Below are 22,073 nucleotides of genomic sequence, written 5' to 3' on the forward strand. Positions count from 1 at the left end.
CTAAAACAGTTTATTCAATCTAATATAACACTAATTCTTGACTCATATTCTGCACACAGATAACTAAAACTTTTCACACAAACTGCAGTTTGACCAATTGTATAATAGACTTTTTGGAAAGTTTGCTCATTCACCCATTCATTCAACAACAATATATTAAGCAACTACTGTATATGAATGGACTTTTTAATAGTTTTACTATTTGTCTGTCAGTTGTCACTTTTTGCTGCTGCCAAGGATGTTGTCTCTAACAATCTTTTCTTTCTATTTACTTATTAGCAGTGGAATTGAGTAATGATGAGTAAAATAAAAGCTTGTAAGCTCTGAATGTGGGCACCAGAGAGGATGATGCTGTGCTGTAAGTACGTGATGTTTATCATATCTATTTTGAGTGTGGAAAGAACATTTTGCCTACTGTCTGTTTCTCTCTTAGATTCTGGGTTGTTGTAGGTATAGTAGTAAATAAATATTGGATACTTGAATTGTTATGTGTGGGTTCATATATACATATATATGCATATATCTTATATAAATTTAAATCTAAATATATAAACATAGCTAGGAGAAAACAAAGTAAGGTTTTACCAGAGTAAAGAAAAGTTGACCATATTTAAATAAATAAATGAGATTACATTTACAGACCAGCAGATGTACTTGGGACTGTCACCTCCGTGTATCTTGAATAAAACTGAAGGTTAAACTTGTCCCTTCATTGGGCTTTAAACTAAAAAATATCTTAAAAATTATCTTAGGTATATAATAGGTATATATATTTATGGGCACTGGTGATGTTTTGATACAGGCTACAAAGTATAATCACATAAGGGTAATTGGGGTATCCATCACTTCAAGCATTTATTATTTCTTTGTGTCAGAAATATTCCAATTCCACTCTTGTAGTTTTTCCTTCTTCTTTCTTTCTTTCTTTCTTTCTTTCTTTCTTTCTTTCTTTCTTTTCTTTCTTTCTTTCTCTTTCTTCTTTCTCTTTCTTCTTCTTTCTTTCTTTTCTTCTTTCTCCTTCCTTTCTTTCTTTTCTTTCTTTCCTTCTTCTTTCTTCTTTTCTTTCTTTCCTTCTTTCTTTCCTCCTTCCTTCCTTCTCTTCTTCCTTCTCTTCTTCCTTCTTCTTCCTTCCTTCCTTCCTTCTCTTCTTCCTTCTTCTTCCTTCCTTCCTTCTCTTCTTCCTTCTTCTTCCTTCCTTCGTCTCTTTCTTTATCTTTTCTTTCTTCTTCTTTTTTTTTTGTTTTGACAGGATCTCACTCCATCACCCAGGCTGGAGTACAGTGGCATGATTATGGCTCACTACAGCATTGAATCAACCCCCTTGGCTGGAGCAATCCTCCCATCTCAGCCTCCCAAGCAGCTGGGACTACAGGTGCACACCACTATGCCAGGGTAATTTTTGTATTTTTTGAGACAGGGTTTTCTTATGTTGCCCAGGTTGGTCTCAAACTCCTGAGCTCAAGCAATCTGCTTGCTTCAGCCTCTCAAAGTGCTAGGATTACAGGTGTGAGCTATCATGCCCAGCCTAGTTATTAAAAAATATACAATTAATCATTGTTGACTATAGTCACCTGTTGTGCTACCAAATGCTAGATCTTACTCATTCTATCTAAGTTTATTTTTGTACCTATTACTCATTTCCCCGCCCCCACCACTCCCACCCTGCTACCCTTCCCAGCCTCTGCTAATTATCCTTCTACTCTCTATCTCAATGGGTTCAATTGCTTTAACTTTTAGCTCCCACATGTGAGTGAGAACATGAGAAGTTTGTCTTTCTGTGCCTGGCTTATTTCACTGAATATAATGTCTTCCAGTTCCAACTATGTTGTTGCAAATGACAGTATTTTGTTCCTTTTTATTGCTGAATACTTCATTGTGTATATGTACCACCTTTTCCTTATTCATTCATCTGTTCATAGACACTTAGATTGATACCAAATCTTGGCTACTATGAATAGTGCTCCAATAAGCATGTGGGTGCGGATATCTCCTCGATACACTGATTTCCTTTCTTTTGGATATTTACTCAGCAGTAGGAATGCTAGATCATGTGGTAGTTATATAGTTTTCCAAAGAACTTTCATATTGTTTGCCATAGTGGCTGTACTAATTTACATTCCCATCAACAGTGTGTAGGGACTCCCCTTTCGCCACATCCTCACCAGCGTTTGTTATTGTCTGTCTTTTGGATAAAAACCTTTTTAACTACAATGGAATGGTATCTAATTGCAGTTTTGATTTGTATTACTCTGATGATTAATGTTGTTGAATATTTTTTACATACCTATTGGCCATTTGTATGTCTTCATTTGGGAAGTGTCTATTACAGATGTTTTACCCATTTTTAAATGGAATTATTTGATTTTTCTCCTGTAGAGTTGTTTGAGTTCCTTATATATTCACGTATTAATCCTTTGTCAGATGGATAGTTTGCAAATATTTTCTCCCATTCTGTGGGTTGTCGCGTCACTTTGCTGTTTCCCTTGCCACACAGAATTTTTTAGCTTGATGTGAATTTTTAGCTTGAACGGAATTTTTTAGTTTCCGTTTTTGCTTTGGTTGCCTGATCTTTTGAGGTATTACCCAAGAAACAGTTGCCAAGACCAATGTAATGGAGAATTTCCCCATATTCATTGGGCTTTTCGTTAATCTCCTCCATCCCACTCTTTACTCCAGCCTAACAACCGATATTTAAACACTCATTTTCAAGCTGCTTTTCTGTAATTCCGATTTGTTGGGATTTCCCTGGCCCCATCACTTGTGAGTTCAGTTTTACGGGTGAGAGGGGACATGATGAAGAAGGCACATTTTTTTTTTTCATACCCAAATGCCAGGGCAATAAGCCAAGTTTATACTTAATGCATCCTCCATTTTCATAAGCAACGGAAACAGTATAGTACTACTAAGGTCAGGGATTTGAACCCTGGCTCTGCTACCTTTCAGGTATGCAATCTTTCAGAAATTCTCTTCATTTCTTTAAGCCTCAGTTTCTTGTTTCTAAAAAATAATTAATACTACCAGATTATAGTGATTACTGTGAGGGCTAAAAGACTTAATGACTATAAAATACTCAGCACAGTCCCTGGCACCTAGTAAATACCCAACAGGTCATCGCTTCCAGTGTTGTTTTTATTACTGAGGGATGCTGCTGTCCATGTACCCAAAGAGAACTGTAAAAAACAGCTTGCAAAGTAAGAGAATGAAGAGAAGCATTGTAATGTGTAAGAGCACATTACATTTTCTGGTAGTCCCAATGTTAGTTTAAAAAATCTTAAAAATTCGACAGTGGTAACACAGTTTATTTAGAGCCTTGTCTTGGGGATAATAAGAATTTTCCTAGGAGGATTATACATACCAGGCTTCTTTTCCTGTGAGAGCAAATTCCCTTGCACTTCTTAAATTTCTATTTTCTTGGTATAGAGTCTGTTTTCCCTAATTCACTGTGGGTTTTCTGAACTTTTCCCCTTTCAATCCTAGTGGTTTCAATCTGGGCTGTTGTAAGAATGGCTTTTAGAGGAAAGGGATATTAGAAATGGCAGGTCTTCCAGATGAAAAAGATGCCTTAAGATTCCAAATAATTCTGTTATAATTTTTCATTTCTTCTTAAGCATTTTACAGAAAATGGCCCATCTTGAGTATTTTTATCCTTGGGCCTAAAAACAAGTTCTTGTCAGCCAGCAGCTAGGCCTTTGAAGCTGCAGTGCTTGTATTTTGGTCTCCACCCTCTTGGATGACTCGCGGAAGTATCTTCCAAGCTCCTTCCTGATTGCGTTTCCCTGGATTTCAACTGAGAAAGGAGAAAGAACTGTGACTGTATAGATGATTTCAGAAGTGTAAACAGCTTACAATGTTTGTGGAACACTGGATAACTCTCACAGGGGATGCTGAGGAATCTGAATGCTCATGGATTTTTATAACGGGAGAGAATGCTATTTGGAAATCAGAGGATTGAATGGATCTTGGATTGGATCTTGAACACAAGACTCCAACTCTAAAATAAAAACTGTGGGCTGAACAATATTCAATTATATATGTGGTTGTATAATGTGCTTCCATTTCCTTACTACACCCTCACGAAGTCTTTGTTGCTGGCAGGGAGATCAACCTGGCCTTAAGAATCTGCTTCTGCTAGTTCAGATGGGAAGTGATTAATGTTTGCCATATACTTAAAATCTCTTTATGATAAATGACACAGGCAGTTATTTTCCTACGTACACAGAATGTATCAGGAAGATCAAAAAAACTCTAACCAGAGGCCCCATTTCCAGCTAACAGGTCTGAGTCTATTTGGGTTTAGATTGTAAAACTTCAGGAAAATCTAATGCACTTATGTTACCCTGAACAAGAAATGAGATTTCCTAGTAATACCCACTATTGCTAAGTGACTATTAAGGTAGCCAAATATCATCCTTTACCTATGCTTTAGTTTAAAATTTCAAATAGAGGTGTGGTCAGATTTATCAACGTGTTCACTGTTGAAGATTTTGTCTTTTAAGGGAGAACACTTTTTCCTCTGATTTTCCGCCTAGGGGAACCTCAAGGTATCTATGGTATAAAAGCCAAACATCTGTTTTAGCAAATAGCCAGATATTACAGTGGGGAGTATGTAGATCATGTTGATTATTTTACCAACCATCAGGGCAGAGATGGAAACATCGTGAGCTGGGAACATTGAGTTTCATTTTTACCAGTATCCTTGCCTTTTAGAAGGTATCTGTTAGGAGTACTTAAAGTAAAATGGATTGTTTCTAAAATTGTGAGATGAGCTATAGGGCAGCTTTTCTACTTAATTAGCTTTTTTTATTTTGTGCTTCTGTTGAGAAAAGCTGAGTAGGACCTAAGCTATCTGTTCACTGCAGCATCCAAGTTGCTTAGAATCCTTTTAGAAGGTAGCTAAGAATACTGCTTCTACGCATTCCAAAAAGTATAGCTAGATAATTTGTAAATTCAATTTCATGTTAATTATAATCAATTTCTTGTGCTCCTTTCTGTGCTGCGGGTATTTATTAAGTTCAACCATAGCTTATACCTCATATGAGAAAGATCAACAATAGAAAATCTTTTCTATGCACAAGTGGGGGTAAAAGACTCATCTTCCCTACTTTACCCCCAATGCACCCAGGCTCCAAACTCCAAAATCATATATTCTTTCTCCACTTCCAATCTAATGTTAAATCATACTGATTTTTGTCTCAACAATATTTTTTCTGTCTGTTTTTTATTTTTCATTACCATTGTCATTATCTTAGCTTAGGCTCTCTTTTTTCATTAATTAACCTTTCCCTTATTATGCATTAAGTTACTAATTCAACAAGCCTTTATTATTCACCTACTAGGTACTAGGTATTAATAGGTGGGAATACCAGCAATAATCAAGACAAAACCTTATGTTGGCTACAATCTTCTTACCCAAGTCACTGAAAAACCTTTAAATAGGCCCTTTATGTATTTTCTCTCTCTACTCCAAAACATGAAAAACATAATTGCAAAACTATTTTTATTTAATCCTTCAGTATGGCCTGAGATATCCTAATAGTATGGCCATAGTCTTCTTTCTAGGGTTACTTCGTATTATTTTCTTAATTTTCCTTCATTTTAGATAAATGCATGTGCTAGGTATACATTACCATGATTCCTGGCCTTTCCTATAGCTTCAGTAGTTATGTTGTTCTTGTCATATGGAAATGCTTTTCTCTCCATCTCATATGTTAAAATTCATCCATCTTTTTTTTCAAAAGAGTGAATATTTATTTATTTATTTTAAATTTAGTTTTATTTTAAGTTCTGGGATACATGTGCAGGACGTGCAGTTTTGTTATATAGGTAAATGTGTGCCATGATGGATTGATGCACCTATCAACCCATCAGCTAAGTATTAATCGTCCAACTTTTAAAGCTCACTTTAACTGCTACTTTTCCATGAAGCTTTTCCTGATCTTCCTCCTCCTTCCATCCTGGCAGATCCTTGCAGTTTGTTCTGCAGCATCACACCTAGTGTCTAGCTATCCCTACTTTGTCCCTACACTTTTTGAATTGCTTTCCAACAACTTAGAGAGGGAGCTAGAGATTGCTGCTGGCCATTGCTCCTTGCTTTTTCTCTTATTTCGGGCACGTTTGTGTATTTTGTCAATTCTTCACGGATCCTGCCAGTTTTTTGCCCATCTCTATTCTATTTTCTTTGCTTCTTTGGTTTTCCTACCTGTTCTCTTAGCATTTCATAACTGATTCTCCACAACAGATTTTGAAATAACTTCTCAGCTTTTTTCTTTTCTTTTTTTTTTGAGACAGAGTCTCTCTCTGTCGCCCAGGCTGGAGTGCAGTGGCACCATCTCGGCTCACTGCAGGCTCCGCCTCCCGGGTTCACGCCATTCTCCTGCCTCAGCCTCCCGAGTAGCTGGGACTACAGGCGCTCACCACCGCGTCTGGCTAATTTTTGTATTTTTAGTAGAGACGGGGTTTCACCGTGTTAGCCAGGATGGTCTCGATCTCCTGACCTCATGATCCACCCGTCTCGGCCTCCCAAAGTGCTGGGAGTACAGGCGTGAGCCACCGCGCCCGGCCAGCTTTTTTCTAAAGTAGTTATTATAGGGTAAGGTCTTGCTTTTGCTCCATACTCCAGAATCCAATCTTGCCTGGGGCCAAACCCATGCCAGCCTTTCCCTCTTTTTTCTCCCAAGGGGATGGGGTGGTCAGTCAATTATCTTTATTGATTTTTTTCATTAAAATTAAAAAATTCTTAATTGTGGCTAAAGATCCATAACATAAAGCCTACCATCTTAACCATATAGTTCAATAGTGTTAAGTATATTCACATTGTTGTACAACCAATCTCCAGAACTTTTTTCATCTTGCGATCTTTCTTTACATTTTTAGGCAGTCATTTATTTACTTGTTTTCTCTTGTATATCAGACCAAAAGTTTCTTGAGGACAAGGCTGTGTTACTGACTTTTGTATCTTTTAATAAAACTACCTGACATAATCAATTAATAATTGTTTCATGAATTTGAATTGACCCTGGATTCCCTGATGGTTCTAATCTAATGTGCATGCCACAGGAACCCTATTCTGTCAACAGACCTGGATTCTGATATCAATGAAATAGTGCACATCTTGAAAACATTTCCACTTACGTAAACAGAAAGATGAAAGTCAACAGAGTAAGAAATTGGCACAAGGAGTTGATTTCATCCGCTTTGGAGGTTTTGCTTTTTGACTTAACTGTTACATGGTGCTATTGTTTTTGTTCTGGGAGGTGGGACAGTGCTGCTTTGTTTATTTTAAGAAGGCAGCAAGCCAGGAACACATAATTGAAAGGAAATTTCTGTACTGGCATATTATTTTTTCAACAAAGATGGCAATAAATAATTTGCAACTTCCTTTTTTTTGAAGTGGTCAATATGAACTAGAGTTTAATCTTGTACACTCATAAAATTGCACATGGCAAATACTTTCACAATTGCTATTTAAAAATAGGCCTATATACTTACACACTACTAGTAATGTGTCCCTTTACATCATAGCCTTAGAGCATTACGGGAAATTCGTTATCTCCCCTCCTTCTATAATCTCCAAATGTTCTCTAAGGGCTTATGTCTCATAGTCACCTCTTGTTCTGACTTCTGGCTTCTCAAAGTTATTTTCCTCACCTGCATTTTGCTTCTTTTGGCTGTTCTCTGTCCTCCACTAGTATGTACCCCAAAGCATCAAATTTTCCTTGGTTTCTCAAATTATCACTTAAGACAGTTGTCTGTATAAGATATTCAATGGAGAAAAGGCTATCACAAAGGTTTACTTTATATCATAATGCTACAGAAAAACTTAAATTGGACTTAGGCATGAGTTCTTAAACTTTCTTAGCCACTGGAAATATTTCAGAGACTGACTTCTCTCTTCAATTTCTAGGGTCTCCTGCCAATCACTGATTTCTTTCCATTCCCTTATTGCTCATCTTTGGCTCCTAATCTCCTGCTAGGTTGTTCTGGAAATATCACAATCTTTCCAAACTTAATCTTTCTCTAGTCTCTATCTATCATGACTTGGGGCTATGATTCCATAATCCTCATGGCATTTTTTTCACTAAAAAGATAATTATCTCAAAATGATTCGAAGACTTAAATGTAAGATCTGAAACTATGAAGCTATGAGAAGAAAACACAAGGGAAATGCTTTAGGATGTTGGTCTGGGCAAAGATTTTATGAGTAAGACCTTAAAAACACAAGTAATAAAAGGAAAAACATACAAATTGGAGGATTGTATCAAGTGAAAAAGCTTCTGTACAGCAAAGGAAATGATCCACACAGTGAAGAGACAATCTACAGAATGGGAGAAGATGTTTGCAACCTATACATCTGATAAGGGGTCAATATCCAAAATATACAAGGAGCTGAAACAACTCAATAGCAAAAAAAGCCAATAACCCAAAAGACCTAAATAGACATTTCTCAAAAGAAGATGTACAGATGGCAAACAGATGGAAGAAAAATGCTAATATCTCTAATCATCAGGGAAATGCAAATCAAAACCACAATAACTTATTACCTCACTCCTGTTAGAATGACTATTGTCAAAAAGACAAAAGGCAACAAAGTTTGGTGACTATGTGAAGAAAAGAGAACCCTTAACACACTGTTGGCAGGAATTTAAATTAGTGCAGCCATTATAGAAAACAGTATGGAGGTGTCTTAAAATATTAAAAGTGGAACTACTATATGATCCAGCGATCTCACTACTGGGTATTTATCCAAAGGAAAGGAAATTAGTATGTTGAAAATATATCTGCACTCCCATGTTTATTGCAGTGCTACTCACAATAGATAAGATATGGAATCAACCTAAGTGTCCATCAACAGATGAATTGATAAAGAAAATGTGGTGTATGTATATATGATGGACTATTATTCAACCATAAAAAAGAAAGAAATCATGTCATTTGTGGCAACATGAATGAGCTTGGAGGATATATGTTAAGTGGAATAAGCCAAGCACAGAACGACACACACTACAAGATCTCACTCATATGTGGTAGCTAAAAAAGTTGATCTCATAGAATTAGAGAGTAGAATAGTGGTTATCAGAGCCTGGGATGGGTAGGGGAGTGGAGGATAGGGAGACATTGGTTAACAAGTACAGAATTATGGTTAATTAGGAAGAATAAGTTCAAGTGTTCTATAGCACAGTATGAAGACTATAGTTAACAACAATTTATCGTGTATTTCAAAACAGCTAGAACAGAGAATTTTGAATGTTCCAAATATAAAGAAATGATAAATGAGATGATGGATATCATAATTACCCTGATATGATCATTACACGTTGTATATACATGTATCAAAATATCAGATGTGTCTCATAAATATATACAATCATTATGTGTCAATCAATTTTTTAAAAAAGCCACAATAAATACTTTCCCCCAAAGATAATTATATGCTTAAGAGAAAACTTGTTTTAATAAAAACTTTTATTTTAGGGCCAGGTATAGTGGCACATGCTTATAATCCCAGGACTTTGGGAGGCCAAAGCAGTGGGATGGTTTGAACTGAGGAGTTTGAGACCAGCCTGGGCAAGTTGGCGAAACCCTGTTTTTACAAAAGAAAACCAGAAACAATAGCCAGGTGTGGTGGCACGTGCCTGTAGTCCCTGCTAGTTGGGAGGCTGAGGTGGGAGGATGTCTTGAGCTCGGGAGGTTGAGGCTGCAGTGAGCTGAGATCACACCACTGCATTCTAGCCTTGGCAAGAGTGAGACCCTCTCTCAGAAAACAAAAACAAAAAACACGTTTACTTTAGAATTGTTTTAGATCTAAAGAAAAATTGCAAAGATTACAAGAAAGTTCATGTGTACTGTACACTCAGTTTTCTCTATTATTAACAATCTATACCCTTTCTATCACATTCCTGAGAAATAGTAACATCTGCTTAAATGGCAACCCAGTATGTCTTAATGAGCCCCATTGCCAGATAACTCTAGAGTAGTGTGACTTGAGATGTAGTCCTAGGACCAGCAGCATCATCCACACAGCCTGGGAGCTGCTTAGAAGTGAAGAGTCTCAGACCTCATTTCAGACCTGAATCAGAATCTACATTCGGCAGGATCTCCAGGTGATTCACGTGCACATCCAAATTTGAAAAGTATTGCTCTAGAGTTTATATATATAGTATATACATATATATATATATATATATATATAATTTTCTTTTTTCCCCAAAAGTTGGCAACCAAGGCCTTGCAATCACATTGCCCCATTCATTAATTCAGCTATGTATTCACAAAACATTTATTAAGAGCACATTATGTGATTTAACTTGATATTTTTTAAGAAAAATTTATCCCTACGCTAAAAATTTTCACATACCAATCCTGTCATGCAAAAGGTAGTTGAATGAATAGGGTAATTTTTGTTCAGAAAAGAGAGGACTAAATTTGAAGAGCTGACCCTGCAAGAAAAGCATATTCAGGAAAAAGCTTATTCTTTATAATATCCATTCTTTGGTCTCAACTTGTTTTCTTTTAACTTTGTGTCCATCTAGTCTGTTTCTTATTCCACATGACAGCTGTTCAGATAATCGAAGGCAGAATCCAAGTTTTTACTTGGCTGGATTCTTCCTAGATTGTTCAAGGCTAGACACCCTTCCTGTCCTGAGCTGTCCAACAGTAACTTTGTCCTGCAGGATTGCTTTTACATGAATGTCAGGGTCTGCAACTGAAGGATTTATGAAAGGGAAGGCAGGCTGCCTCATCCCTTTGCCCTAATCGTAGGTGGAATGGGAATCAGAATGAGAGAGAAAGAACATTATGAGTGGGTTGTTTATGCACTAAAGCCTCAGGACATATAAACAGGATGAAACCACTTATCTCACCCTTACTGACTGTTTTCTACAGATTGTGGCATTTTCCTGCATTTGCTCTTCTCTCAGGGACAGCTCATTAAACTTAGTCTTCTCTTTTCTGAACAAAAACTAACCTGTTTATTCAACTGCCTTTTGCATGGCAGGACTGGAATGTGAAATTTTTGAGAGTAGGGATAAAGTCTTACTATAAAAAATTCAAGTTAAATCAGTGCTTAGCACATCATATGTTCTTAAGAAATGTTTTGTGAATACACAGATGAATTAATGAATGGGGCAATGTGATTGTAAGACCTTGCTTACCATCTTTTGAAAACATGTTAGTATGTTACTGTCCCTGATAAAATGTGGCATCATGAATTGAGCAGAATACTCCATATGGTGTATGCATATTGTAGGATAGTTGTATTATTAATTTCCCTGATTTAGAATTTACTTTTCGATGAGTTCAGCCCAATAAAGATGAAGGAGTATATGACCCCCATCATTATGCCTGTCTGTGTTTAGAAGGCCAAAATGGACCCCTACAACGTTGACTTAACTTATCAGTAAGGTAGAATTTGCTTTAAATGGCATTTTTGAGATTTTTCTTGAGGAGCTGAAGAGCTTTACAAGATTAGGAAGGTTTCCCGCTGGCTAAATAACTGCTGAGGGCTTTCCCCCTTTTCTTTCCATCATTCTTTGCTTCCTTCTTTCTCTAACTGCATTGGAAGCCACTTCCCTCACCTGAAATCACTTTTTTTTTTCTGTAAATACTATTATGAAAAAAACTGTAAAGGAGAGTGGTAAATGCAGAGTAGATGGATAAGCATAATGACCCAAGAATGACGATGGCAAAATATGACATTTTCTGGTGTTGGATATTATAATGGGTAGAGACAGAGGAATGGAAAAAATAGACTAGCTCTTTTGCCATGGCAACAATAAGTGCATTTATTATATAAAGAGAAGAAGGAAAGGCATTTATTTGGTCCTTGTTCCTTTTCCCTCCTAATTCTCAGTTTCTCCTGTTTTTAGTTTAGTTTAAATTCTCAAAAGCTGGAAGCCAGTTACCTTGCAATGACATTGATCATTTATTTAAATACCCCAGGTATATGCTTGACTCTATAATATTTTACTGTTTAAAAATAAATAAATGAATGTTTTCTTTAAAAGCTGATTGAAGAATAGCTTGATTCCTCTTTTATCAAACACAGAAGAATGCTCTTTTTAAAAGTTTGCATCTTTATCTTGAGTCAATAACCTTACAAGCAGGAATCAAGGCACAGTTTTCTTTCCAATTCAGTATCATTAGAACATTGCCTGGTTCATTCATGTATGTCTCAAGTGTAAGTGGCCATCAGTGAGTCTCTGACAGAGAAATACTAAGTGATCCTACTTTAAAAGGAAAGCCAATGTACACTTGAGTAGCAGCACTCACTTTACGGAGAGTTCAAAGGGCACTTTACTATGTCAAAATGCCCTTTATGTTCTCTGGTGCCAGTAGGAAAAGGAAAGCTATTAAATGCTTATAATAGTGAGACACTGTATTTTAGGAAATAGGAAAGATGGGGGGAAATAGATGGCAAACTAATTGTAAGTCAAGAATACAGCAGGTTTCCCAAAGAGAATTCCTGAGTTTTCAAAATATTCTTTCTTTTTAGGGGTGTGGGGGTGGGTGGCATAAAATGGAAAAATATGTAAAGCCTCATTTAATACATTTTCTGAATAACCCAAAATTTTCAACATGAGCTATAGGTTGGGTTGGGTTAGGGCAAATTGATGAGGCTGGAGCCTAAAATTATACCAAATTTCTGTATATAAATATCAGCCCCACCATTATTAGATATGTGAAATCAGGTAAGATACTTAATATCTTTGAGTCCCAGCCTTCACAAGTATACAATTAGGAGGATAAATTCCACTACGGAAAAATGTTGTCAGGTTTAGTATAATAACATATATAATGCAATCAGTAGTGGGCCTGGCATGTGTTAGGGCTTCAAAAAGAGGAACCACATTTCCATTCCCACTGTCACGTGGGATCAAATCTGCAGACATCTTCTTTAGGCAGTTAATACCTCCCAGTCTTCCTTGTCTACAGCTCATCAATGTTTGTTTACCCCCAGTATTTGTATAAAATTTTATACACAACTTTCCTAACTTACATTTAAGACGGTGCCATTTCTGATTTTCTAGAAGAGTTCAGATTCCTTATCATAGAATTTAAGGACATCCATGATCTGACCCTGACATAGTTTGACTCTGTGTCCCCACCCAACTCTCATGTTAAATTGTAATCCCCACACGTCAGGGGAGGGAGCTTGCGGGAGGGGACTGGATCATGGGGGTGGATTTCCTGCATGCTGTTCTCATAATAGTGAGTGAGTTCTCAAGAGATCTGATGGCTTAAAAGTATGGCACTTCCCCCATTGCTCTCCCTTTTCTGCTGCCATGTGAGACACGCCTTGCTTCCCCTTCACCTTCTGCCATGATTGTAAGTTTCCTGAGGCCTCCTCAGCCATGTGGAACTGTGAGTCAATTAAACCTCTTTTCTTTATAAATAACCCAGTCTCAGGTAGTTCTTTATAGCAGTGTGAAAACAGACTAATACAGACTGCTCCAAATAACATCTCCTTTTTACTGGCCATTTCCTCAATATGTTCTGAAGTATTTTTCTTCCATAATTTCATTCACTTTTCCCCTCTAACTATAATACAGTCGACCCTTAAACAACATGGGTTTGAACAGTCCAGTTTCACTTATACACAGATTTTCCTCTGCTTCTGTCATCCGGAGAGGATAAGATTAACCCTACCTTTTCCTCTTCCCCCTCAGCCTACTCAACATGAAGACAACAAGGATAAGACCTTTATGATGATCCATTTCCACTTAATGAATAGTAAGTATATTTTCTCTAATTTATGATTTTCTGAATAACATTTTCTTTTCTCTGGTTTAACTTATTGTAAGAATATAGTATATAATAAATATAGCATACAAAATACATGTTAATTGACTACATCATTAGTAAGGCTTTTGGTTAACAGTAGGTAATTAGTAATTAAGTGCTTGGGGAGTCGAAAGTTATATACAATTTTCTACTGCATGAGGTGTCACCCCAACCCCCATGTTGTTCAACTATACCTTCCATTTCTGCACTTTGACATGTTATTCTTTAAATTCCAGCATCAATGTCATGCCCTCTATGAAGTCTTCCTGAATTCTTCAGACAGAAGTGATTTCTCTTCTTCTGGAATTGCCTAATAATTCTTTATAATATTAATAATAAACTTCTGTACATTTGTATAATGCTCAAATCAGTGGACACTTCCTGATTTAGGTATTATTTAACCCACATAGAATAGCTGATAATACAAGCAACTTTCCATCCATTTTCCTCCTCTGACTTCTGAAACATTCTGGTTTGCGTACTACCTATATGGCTTCTCTTTCTCAGTCTTCTCAGTGAATGTATTCATTTCCTAGGGCTGCCTTTAAAACATACTACAAACTGGGTGACTTAAAACAACAAGGAATCACTGCTCAGTGAAATAAAAGAGGACACAAACAAATGGAAGAACATACCATGCTCATGGATAGGAAGAATCAATATCGTGAAAATGGCCATACTGCCCAAGGTTATTTATAGATTCAATGCCATCCCCATCAAGCTACCAATGAGTTTCTTCACAGAATTGGAAAAAACTGCTTTAAAGTTCATATGGAACCAAAAAAGAGCCCACATTACCAAGACAATCCTAAGTCAAAAGAACAAAGCTGGAGGCATCACGCTACCTGACTTCAAACTATACTACAAGGCTCCAGTAACCAAAACAGCATGGTACTGGTACCAAAACAGAGACATAGACCAATGGAACAGAACAGATTCCTCAGAAATAATACCACACATCTACAGCCATCTGATCTTTGACAAACCTGAGAGAAACAAGAAATAGGGAAAAGATTCCCTATTTAATAAATGGTGCTGGGAAAATTGGCTAGCCATAAGTAGAAAGCTGAAACTGGATCCTTTCCTTACTCCTTATGCGAAAATTAATTCAAGAGGGATTAGAGACTTAAATGTTAGACCTAATACCATAAGAACCCTAGAAGAAAACCTAGGTAATACCATTCAGGACATAGGCATGGGCAAGGACTTCATGTCTAAAACACCAAAAGCAACGGCAGCAAAAGCCAAAATTGACAAATGGGTTCTAATTAAACTAAAGAGCTTCTGCACAGCAAAAGAAACTACCATTAGAGTGAACAGGCAACCTACAGAATGGGAGAAAATTTTTGCAATCTACTCATCTGACAAAGGGCTAATATCCAGAATCTACAAAGAACTCAAACAAATTTACAAGAAAAAACAAACAACCCCATCAAAAAGTGGGCAAAGGATATGAACAGACATTTCTCAAAAGAAGACATTCATACAGCCAACAGACACATGAAAAAATGCTCATCATCACTCGCCATCAGAGAAATGCAAATCAAAACCACAATGAGATACCATCTCACACCAGTTAGAATGGCAATCATTAAAAAGTCAGGAAACGACAGGTGCTGGAGAGGATGTGGAGAAATAGGAACACTTTTACACTGTTGGTGGGATTGTAAACTAGTTCAACCATTATGGAAAACAGTATGGCGATTCTTCAAGGATCTAGAACTAGATGTACCATATGACCCAGCCATCCCACTACTGGGTATATACCCAAAGGATTATAAATCATGCTGCTATAAAGACACATGCACACGTATGTTTATTGCGGCACTATCCACAATAGCAAAGACTTGGAATCAACCCAAATGTCCATCTGTGACAGACTGGATTAAGAAAATGTGGCACATATACACCATGGAATATTATGTGGCCATAAAAAAGGATGAGTTTGAGTCCTTTGTAGGGACATGGATGCAGCTGGAAACCATCATTCTTAGCAAACTATCACAAGAACAGAAAACCAAACACCACATGTTCTCACTCATAGGTGGGAACTGAACAATGAGATCACTTGGACTCGGGAAGGGGAACATCACACATTGGGGCCTATCATGGGGAGGGGGGAGGGGGGAAGGATTGCATTGGGAGTTATACCTGATATAAATGACGAATTGATGGGTGCTGATGAGTTAACGGGTGCAGCACACCAACATGGCACGAGTATACATATGTAACAAACCTGCACGTTATGCACATGTACCCTAGAACTTAAAGTATAATAAAAAAAGAAAAAAAAAGAAAAAAATACTCATTATCAGTAAGCTATAAATAAATGGGTTTTTACTATTAAAAAAAAAAACACAAAAAAAACAAGAATTTATTATCTCAGAATTCTGGAGGCTAGAAGTTAAAAATCAAGGTGTTGGGAGGGCCATACTCCCTCTGAAGCCTTTAGGGGAGAATATCCCTTGCCTCTTTTAGCTTTTGGTAGCCTTAGGCATTCCTTGTTCTGTGGCAGCATAACTCTAATCTCTGCCTCCATTTTCACGTGGCTGTCTTCCCTCTGTCACTGGTGTCCTTACAAGAAGAGAAACAGACACAAGGAGGAAAACCTTATAAGGACACTGGTCATATTGGACTAGGTCTCATCCTAATCAACAATGATCACTCATCCTAATTTGATTACATCTGCATAGAGCCTATTTTCAAATAAGGTCACATTCACAGGTACTAGGGGTTAGGACTTGAACACGTCTTTTGGGGGGATACAATCCAACCCAAAACAGTAGCATTCCCATTTCTTGCCTCTCCCTTAAATATTAGGTTTCTTCAGGCTCCCTTCTCTCAGCAATTATTTAAATAATGAGGAAAACTAAAATTTGGCAGTGTCAAATATGTGAATCATAAAACAGGGGTAATACAAGAGTCCAAGGAGGATATTCGAGATACGGTCTGATGTATTCTCCTTGAATGTGACTATATTCCCTTAGCTTTTCCTTTAGAACCATACTAGAGGTGGTGGAGCCTTCAAAAATATTTAACAAATGTTACTTTTGAAGAAGAGAGTAAGAGTATTTAATAAGGTAACATTAGCAATGTGAACGTTATATGAGATAATCAGTGGTCCTCATCTTTGTTTCCGTCTTACAGAAAACAAGAGGAAATGATTGCCCACTGGAAGGGTAATTTTTGTGGGCTGAATTGTACATTCCCAAAATTTCTGTGTTGAAACCCCAACCCCTAGTACATCAGAATGTAGCTGTATTTGGAGGTAGGGCCTTGAAAGAGACAATTAAATTGAAATTCGGCTATTAAGGTGAACCCTAATGCAATATGTCTTATGATATCATCATAAGACAGGGAAATTTGGACATACCAAGAGACTCCAGGTATGTGTGCACCCAGAGCAAAGACCATTTGAGAAAATGACCATCTGTAAACCAAGGGGAGAGGTTTTAGGAGGAACCAAACCTGCTGGCACCTTGATCTTGGACTTTCAGCCTCCAGAACTGTGAAAAAATACATTTCTGCTGTCTAAGCCACTCAGACTGTGGCATTTTTTATGGCAGTTTAGAAAATGAATACAGCAATTTTTAGTTACTGATTTAGTGAGTAGTGTGGTCCAGATGCTATTCTGGGTGCTGAGGATATAGGTTCCCTGTGGAGCTGATGTTCTAGGGGATGGAGAAAGGGAATAACAATAAATAAGTAAAATATATGTCAGATCAGACTAAGTGCTACAGAGAAAAAAAGTCAGAGAAATCATATAGAAAGTTGCAATTTTATAGTTATGAAGGCTTCATTGTGAGGCTGAAATTTTAGCAAACATCTGAATAAGATGAGGAGAGGCAGAGGATCCCAGGTTAAGGAAGTAGCAAGTTCAAAGATTCTGATTTGGGATTGTGCCTGACATGTTCAAGAGACATCAAAAAGCCAGTGGGGCTGAAATTTATAGAGCCTGAGGGGAGAGTAACATGTCAGAGAGAATGGAGTGGAGGAGCTATGGAGCTACTGGGGACTAACTTGTAGAGAAAGCCAGTCCCCAGAGTGAAGTTAATACAAAGAGAAGGGTGAGCAGGCAAAATGGGGGAGGGTGTGGATGAAGGAGGGAGAGAGAAAGAGAGAGAGACAGAGAGAAAGAAGCCAGTCTGAAAAGGCTACACACTGTATGATTTCACTATTTATAGGACATTCTGGAAAGGCAAAACTATGGAGGCAACAAATAAATCAGACATTACTGGGTTTGGGGAGAGAGGAAGGTTGAACAGGCGAAGCACAAAGGATATTCTTTGTAAGTGATAAAACCGTTCCGCATGATACCATAATGGTGGGTACTCAACGCCATGCATTTATCAAAACCCATAGAACTTCACAGTACAGAGTGAACCTTAATGTATGAAAATTGTAAAAAAAATTATTTCTGAGGTCAGAGGGTCACAGGGTAAAATGTAGAACATGACTAAACAATTAACAATGTTACAAATGTATGATAAAACCTCACTGAAGGGACTGGCAGAAAAAGTTGCTAGCCTGAATAACTTTGGAAATGAGCAGAGATTGTAAGACTAAAGGGAAAAAGAACTGTATGTAAGCACGGTAATCTAGTTGATAGTTTCCCATGGGGGAACAGGTTAACAATTCTGAAACCATCATACATCTAATCTGGAACTGAAGAATTAAGTAAATGGAATGTGGTTAGCAGAAGCCAGGTTTCTCACTGTTGAAGTGGGAGCTTACAGGAAAGCATGGGGAGAAGGCAATAATTATTCATATGGTTATGGATTAGAGTTAGAGACATCAGTATGAACTCATGCTTACATTATTATAGGTACAGACATTTACATATAGAAATATTTATAGATAGGTATATATACAGGAGTTAGCTACACACACACACACACATACACACACATACACACATTTTGCTCTGTCTGCTGAAGAGGTCAAGATACAGGGATACACCTAACAAGTCAGATCTTTGTTTCTAATACTATTTGTTCCAATAAAAGGAACCAGGGATCCTTGGAGAGATGGCTGATTCTCAGGAAACATACAATATGAGTCTGGAGCATGTTGTAGCTTCTTAAAAGAAAGAAGTACTTATTACCCACAATGATGGAGCACATCAAAGGGAGACTAGAGCCAATATAAGCAGTTCGTAATGGCTTAAGCTAGAACTATTTGAGCAATAAGATAAATAAGGTAGCAATGGATTATAATTCAGGTATATATACAATAAATATTCCTGTCTACACTGACATAAATAAACGGTTGAGTAAGTAAACAAATAGGGAAGAAGATACATCTCCTGTGCAGGAGAATTTCAACTAATTTGTGAAGCTCTTCCATCTTCAAGGAGGTGGGACATAACTCCTACTCCGTAAGCATGGATTGTGCGTAGTGATTTCCTTCCAAAGAGTACCATATGGAAAGCAGAAAAAAGAGTAACTTTAAAGGGTGAAACCTGATAAACACTACCTCAGCCAGGTGATCAAGGTCAATATTAAAATAGTCATGTTGATAGTATGTAGTCTTGTATGATGTAATAGAAATTACACTCCTGTGGTCTTCCTTTGCATGTAACAAACATCCACACTGTAATCCTGAGAAAAGCATTAAGCAAATCACAATTGAGGGGCATTGTACAAAATACCAGTACTTCTTTTTTTTTTTTTTTTTTTTTTTGAGGCGGAGTCTCGCTCTGTCGCCCGGACTGGAGTGCAGTGGCCGGATCTCAGCTCACTGCAAGCTCCGCCTCCCGGGTTTACGCCATTCTCCTGCCTCAGCCTCCCGAGTAGCTGGGACTACAGGCGCCCGCCACCTCGCCCGGCTAATTTTTTTGTATTTTTAGTAGAGACGGGGTTTCACCGTGTTAGCCAGGATGGTCTCGATCTCCTGACCTCGTGATCCGCCCGTCTCGGCCTCCCAAAAAATACTAGTACTTCTTAAAACTGTCAAGGCCATCAAAAACAAGAAAAGTCTGAGAAGTTGTCATAGCCAAGAGCAGTCTAAGGCAACATGCTGACTGCAAGTAATGCAGCATCCTGGTTGGGATACTGGAACAGAAAAACAGTGTGAGGTTAATAACTAATAAAATAAGAATAAAGTATGGACATCAATTAAAAATTAAGTACCAATATTGGTTCACTGATTATGACCACTGCGCCTTACTTACATAGGGGAGATTGGGTATGAAGTATATGGGAATTCTATTATCTTTATCACTTTTCTGAACATCTAAATCTTTTAAAATAAATAAAAAGTTTATTTTAAAAAATTCCATTCCAAGTTTTACCCCATTCCAATTAAATCAGAATTTCTAAGGTGTGAGAAGGGATCAGTATTTTTTAAACATCTCAAGTGCTGTCTATGTGCAGCACTGGAAACCTCTGCAGTAGAAGTCCCTGACCTGTGGTGGCTGTTATATTTTGGTACTCCTTAATTCATACAAAATGTCCTGAGCTAAATGAAAGTGTTGCGTGTTGCCTCCATTTTGTACCTATGTGAAGTCAACATTTTAATTATGAGCATGATAAAAATAAAGTACTGGAACATGTTGCCCATTTGAGCACCACTTGATGTTACAATATTGGATATTGAGCTCCTAACTGACAAATGTATCAAGCATATAATTACAAGCAATATTACATCTTAAAATGTCTCTTGTAATTTTCCTCCAATTGAAATGAAAAAAAGAAAAAAAGGATATGACACGCATACCCTTTCCTCTGACTGACCCTATGCTGTCTGATCCCACATTAACATGCTTTGGTGGATTCCACCACGATTCAATGTTTCTGCCATTTTTGACCTGGTTTGTGCTCCAGGAAGCTGACTTTATGGACTGTAATCCTCAGACCTCCTTGCTCTGATTTCCAGTTAGGTTTAGGCAAGATGGAGGAGACAGGTATCGTAGTTTTAACCCAAGTCTTTCCCTTCTTCATGGTGGTTCTGACAGTGGCTGAGTTTCTTGCAACTCCAGCTCCCATCCTTTCTGGCTCATACTTGGCTCTGGAAACACAGTTGCCTTTTCTCACCCCTTCAAACTAAGAGGGAGTAATGGTTTCTTGCTGTTGCTCATATCTCTGTAAATTGTCTCTTTACTGAAATATTTTAACTTTTTGAGGGTGTCATCTGTTTCCTGATAGACTTTCTGACTGATGCAATTAGTCTATTATTGTCAATTCTCTGGAGACAATGACCCTTTCTCCCCCACCCCTTTTTAAGCCAAGATAACATCTTGCCTACTTTTTTTGTCCTTAAAAAGTTCTTTGTTTTGTGAAACAATGTTGATAGTAGCAAACGTTATTTTCCCTAAGTCCTTACTTGGCAAAAGTAAGAGCTGGCAAACATGCTGGTTCCCCACATATTTTTGAAATTTCATTTTCAAAATCTGGAGTCTGGGAACCATTGACTTAAGTGAGAATTCAACTTTGAAACATTAAGGGAATTCAGCTATAATTCACTTCACCACAAGAATCTTACAAATCTGATGAAAGTTGCCAATGGCTGTCACAGCAGACACTCAAGTTACCAGGGTTCAGTTGTTTGCATAACATATTGTCCCACTCCTGGTGAAGAGGGAAATAATATCTGGGGAAAATAGGAGGATCGATAAAAATTAAAGTGGTTATTTTTGTATCCACTGACACAGAAGGAGATTTTACAGCACACTGTTTTGAGTCTCAAAAACACACGAGTATTGCATTTCACTGGAGAGCTGGTGGGGGAAGGGATGGAGAAGAGGAAAAGAGTGCATCTGAAAGTTTTAGCAAGAAGTTGAAAGGACTCTTCAATGAAGTATGGATGCAGTGTGACTGTGACTTAGAACTTCCATGTTCTCATATCCAGAACTGTTAACACTTATACTAGTCTAGGTCTTTTTTTCTTAAAAATTACAAAAGCTCATTAAGCAACACAGCCTGGGCACTTGTGTGTGTGTGTGTTTTTTTTTTTTTTTTTTGCCTCCAAATTCTAGTTTATTTTTAATTGACAAATAGTAATTGTATAAATTTATGGGGTACAATATGATATTCTGACACATGTATACTCTGTGGAATGATCAAATCAGGCTAATTAGCATTATCAATCGTTTCAAATATGTATCATTTCTTTGTGGTGAGAACACTTAAAATCCTCTCTTAGAGATTTTGAAATATACAATATATTATTATTACAGTCAGTATGCTGTCCAATAGAACACTAGAACTTATTCCTAACTGACACTTCGTATCAGTTGAACATCTCTCCTTTCCCTGTCCACACTCTCACTCACTGCTAGCCTTTGGTAACCACCT

The sequence above is a fragment of the Trachypithecus francoisi genome, unplaced genomic scaffold (assembly GCF_009764315.1).
Source record: "Trachypithecus francoisi isolate TF-2019V2 unplaced genomic scaffold, Tfra_2.0 Lachesis_group12, whole genome shotgun sequence".
Lineage (NCBI taxonomy): Eukaryota > Metazoa > Chordata > Mammalia > Primates > Cercopithecidae > Trachypithecus > Trachypithecus francoisi.